Raw genomic sequence first — 4,985 nt, 5'->3', positions numbered from 1 at the left:
CCAGCTGCTCTCGTGGCCCTTCGGAGGTTGAGGGAGATGGGAGGGGTCAAGTCCACGTTCCCCAGGGCTGCCCTGTAGACCTCTCCACTTCCGTCTTTGGAGGTCAGGCCGTGGGCCCCCTCCCCACCACCCCCAGGCCCTGCACCGGAAGAGGCCCTGCAAAGGGGCCTGTGGCCAGTGCTGAGTCACCAGAGAGCGCGCTGGGCTGTGGTGGACCAGGACCGTCCCAGCTGGAAGTGGGCGACTGCTAGGGCCTGGCAGGAGCCCCAGCTGCTACAGACACCGAGGGGGAGGCCCCTGGCTGCTCACGACTTCCTCCTGCTGTGCTCAGCCCTCCACACAACCTCGATGCTGCAGCACCCTGGAGGGAAGTCCAAGCCCAGCTTCTCCCTCCCCCCAGACGTCGCTCCCTTGCCCAGCACCAATCACAGTTTGTTTGGGAGCAGACCCAGGGACCCTGAGCTGGGCCCCACCACTCCCAGCGGCAGCTCTGCCCCACATAGTGCTATCAGAGTTTTCTCCAACCAGGAGGCTGGGGTCCAAGCTTGGGCGTGGCTTCGAGGCCACACAGCTGGGAGCGAGGGGGCGCTGGTCCAGGCAGATGGGCCCCGTTGTGTGGGAGGCCAGCCCTGCGTGTGGCTCTGCAGGAAAGTGTTCCCTGCTCAGATGAGTCTGGGGAGGCGCCCACGGTTTCTCCTGAGCTGATGAGCCCATACGGACCCTGGGAAGTCCCTCATTTAAGAAGCCATTTTCACTTTGCTAATCTAGTGTTTCCCAATCTGAACTTGGCCGCTGAACCCTTTTCCTTAGATATGGTTGTAACATGCTGGAGAATTGCCCAGCACACCCGCCTCCCAGCATGCGCTCTTTAACACTCATCAGCAAGCAAGGGGCCCCTCTCTGCTGGGCCCACACTGGAAGCGCAGGCTGAGAGCTCCTCCATGTCCGCCTTACTGCTGAGGGAACAAGAGGCATTAGCTGCGCCCCGCGGGAGCCTCCTATCAGATCCCTACAGCGGGACTCCCACCCTGGCACAGCCCTCCAGACAGAGCCTGGCCGCTGGAGGCTTCCAGACACCCTGTCTCAGCCACGTGGCCTCGTTCCTGTTCCCCTCCCCTACCCTGCAGGACTCGCCTCCACACTTGTGATGTCTCCTGAAGATAACTCCAGTTGGAAGTTTCTTCTACCTGAAATGAAACCATATCGCCTGCAGCATCCACTTGTGGTGCCGGAGTACCGCCTCCAGCACAGTCTCCATTACTGGCCGTGGCAGGGAGGAGTACAGGTTGGCATGGGGAACAGGTGGGACTGTGAGCTGGGAGTCTGGGGGCTGGTTCTGGCTGGGTCACTGGCTTGCTGTGTGATTTTGAGGAAGGTGCTTTCCTTTATGGAAAAGGGGAGAGGGACTCAATGAGCTATAAGGTCCCTCTGAGGGGGTCCTTGGACAAAGGAGCCAGGCTGTCAGCTTTGGAGTGACCCAGGATGTTCCGGGGACGGGAAGGTGGGGTCCCTTCAGCCTTTGGACTTTCTCCCTTGCCTTGACCTTAACCCACCCATCCTGTCAGTCATTCCAGTGTTTCCTGAGCAGCCCCTGGGCCAGCCCCTGTCCTAAGAGTTCACAAGCTGGCAAGGACTTGGGAGCCAGTGTGGCACCCTGAGGGCGAAGACATAAGGTACCACAGAAGCCCTGCATCTGTCTGAGAGTCTGGGGTAGGTTCTAACCAGAGGAAAGGACCCTGGGCCTCCACTCCCTGGAGGAGTCCTTCCCCAAATACCATGTTACTGCACAGAGGCCCGGGCCACTGCGCTTTTCAGTCTCAGGGGCTGGGATGCGGTGCACTGGGAAGGCGTGTGCTCTGTCTCTTGAAGGGTGACCCCCGGTGCCATGCCAAGACCAGTGGGACTTCCCAGATCTCGAAGCCACACTTCCATTTCTGTTGATTTGGCCGAGGCAGCAGTTAATTTTGGTTTTCAGCAACCGCAGCACACTGTTGGTCTGTTTGTGGCAGCCAGGAGAAGTGGCAAGGGCCTGGGAGCCTGGGAGCCTGGGAGCGTGCTCCTGCCTAGTCGTTTTTTGTTGTTGTTGTTGTTGTTTTTACGGAGTTTCGCTCTTGTTGCCCAGGCTAGAGTGCAATGGCACGATCTCGGCTCACTGCAACCTCTGCCTCCCGAGTTCAGGCAATTCTCCTGCCTCAGCCTCCCGAGTAGCTGGGATTACAGGCCTGCACCACCACATCCTGCTAAGTTTGTATTTTTAGTAGAGACGGGGTTTCTCGATGTTGGTCAGGCTAACCCCCACCTAAGGTGATCCACCTGTCTTGGCCTCCCAAAGTGCTGGGATTACAGGCGTGAGCCACCACACCCAGCCCCCAGTCAGTTTTTTGGGGTTTGTTTGTTTGAGGCAAGGTTTCTGTCAGCCAGGCTGGAGGGCAGCGTTGTATACACAGCTCCCTGCAGCCCTGACCTCCTGGCTCAGGCAATCCTACCCTCTTAGCCTCCTGAGCAGCTGGGACCACAGGTACGTGCCACCACGCCCGGCTAATATTTTTATTTTTTGTATAGAGTTTCGCCAGGTTGCCCAGGCTGGTCTGGAACTCCTGAGCTCAAGCGATCCACCTGCCTCAGCCTCCCAAAGTATTGTGGTGAGCCACTGTGTCCGGTCTGCCTGGTCTCTCGACATACCCCCTCCCCCAGTCTCTTTGGGCCTCGAAACCAGGGCAAGGCAGGCAAGAGGAGCCACCGGACCTGATGCCTGTAGCCTGAAATGCCCCGTGAAATGGGAGGTGAGGCTCAGAGAAGTCACACATTAGGGGCTGAGTCTGGGCCAGCAGTCTTGAGGTGTCTACCAGGATGGCACATTGCCCCCTACCTCCCAAGTCCTCCCCCCAGCCTCTGTCGGGCTGTCCTCTGGGGCTGGGCTCAGGGTACACACTCCTCCAGGGCTATCAGGATTAAAATGGAGTCCTCAGCCTTAGGGCCACCCCAGGATTTCCTGGAAAGTTCTTTGGGCTTGGGGAGGGAGGTGAGGGAGTTTTTAGAGCCCCAGAGATCTCACTATGCCCCTAGCTGCTCTGGGTGGAAGTCCACACAGAGGGCAGCACCGCGGGATGCTACAAACAGGCAATTTGTCAAAGTGTCTAAGATGGGATGTTTCTGCTCCTGCAGCCCCTGCTTCTGACTCCCGTTACCACCACCACTCAGCTGCTGACCTCCCTTTCCACATCCTGCTCAAGCCTTACCAGCACACGCTACCCAGACTGTCCCAGGCTTTCACAGGCAAATCCACACAGAGGCTGCCAGGCCCTCAAAGCAACCACAGGGGTTAAGGCGGAGCCAAAGGCCAGCATTTCTGGAGCTCCCAGGCAATGCCGTCTGGGTATGGCACAGCAGGAGAGCCCATGCGGGCTTAGGAGACTGTCAGATCTGTTTCCTAACTTGGCCTCTACCACTTTCCCAGCTGGGGACCTTAGGCCAGGTGCCTTGGGCTGTTCACCTGTAAAATGGGGACAGTGATACCAGCCTCACTGGAGGATATGCTATAGCACATGACAAAAAGTCCCATTGACCCAAGGCAGCTCGACACACGCAGGGGTCGCTGTGGCAGGAATGGGGGTAAGGGGTCTTTCCATTCCTGACTTGGCAAGCTGAATAATGATGGTAACAAGAAACAGCGCAAGGCACTTTATAAGCATCTTGCATCTATTAATTCACTTAACACTTCTATGAGGTAGGTACTATTATTTCCAATTTACTGAGGAGGATGCTGAGGTTCAGAGACGTGAAGTGTCCCACCTAGGGTCACCCAGCTAATGAGAGCCAGAGCCTGGCCAGATAGCCTCCTCCACACCCTTAAGCTCTCTCTGTTCCTGCTGCCTGAGCCACTGTGACAGGCACACTGCTGGGTCCCAGAGGATTTAGCAGGAGCCAGCTAAGACCAGCCTGGTAGAGAACGACCCAAGTCAACAGGCCCCTGGATTGGGGAAGGGCCCCACGAGGGGTTGGCTGGGGACCTCTGAGGTCCCCCTTCTGCGTCCACAGTTTAGAAAGGCCATGATCCCAACACCCACTGATCAAAACTTCTGAGTCCATAAGTCTCTGATTACAGCATCCTTCTAAGGAACAGCCTATAACCCTAACCCAACCTTTGGGGAGTTCATCCTTCTATGATTCAACATCCAGGTGTGACAAGGGAGGGCCTAAAATCTACCCGTCACCCAGCTAGGAGGCACAACAGCCCCACCCGAATCCGACTCAAAGGCCCAGGGTGTCTCTCCTGCCCAGGACCCTTAGGTCTGGCTGGAGGGGAGTCTGGAGACCAGGGCAGGAGTGCGGGGCAAGAGCTCAGTTAGACTGATAATAATGGCCGGGTAGTTTCCACCACAGCTGTGGCTACAACCCATGTGTACTGACCCCTCACCAGGCCGGAGCTGGGGCTCAGGACTGGGCAAATCTAGGAGGGACAGAGGTATAAGCCAAACCTTGCCTTCAGGGACCTTCAGACCAGCTATAGAACCAGACAAGCCCAGGCCCAGTGTGGTCTGGCCTGGGGGCTTGGCTGGAACAGAGCGGGGGCACCACATAGTCCAGAGACTTCCCGAGGGACAGGAAGGATGGCACCTGAGGTTCCCTTGCCATGCCACCTATAGTCACTGGCCAGCAGCCTTCCTGTTGGGAAAAGGGAGATGGGGGAGGGAACCTTGCCTGACATCTCATCCTGGCCTGAGCTTTGATCTTGGAGCCTCCCAACTTCCCACCAGGATTCCACACTCAGATGGGCTCCCATCTGGGAGGCTCTGGCCATAGCAGGCAGCTGTTGGGTTCCCTTCTCAGCTCCTCCCACCCCCAGTGAGGCCTGCCTCATTAGGGAGGAGAGAAGCAGCCAGTGAGTGTGCGAGGCCCTGTGCTGGGCACTGGGAGTATGGAGATGTGTGGGGGCCAAGGTCCTGCCTCTTGAGAGGCTCCCAGTCTGCACCGGCACACAGTAG

Source organism: Symphalangus syndactylus, chromosome 18 (assembly GCF_028878055.3).
Source record: "Symphalangus syndactylus isolate Jambi chromosome 18, NHGRI_mSymSyn1-v2.1_pri, whole genome shotgun sequence".
Classification (NCBI taxonomy): domain Eukaryota; kingdom Metazoa; phylum Chordata; class Mammalia; order Primates; family Hylobatidae; genus Symphalangus; species Symphalangus syndactylus.
The sequence above is the reverse complement of the archived record's forward strand: the minus strand, read 5'-3'. Positions refer to the sequence as shown.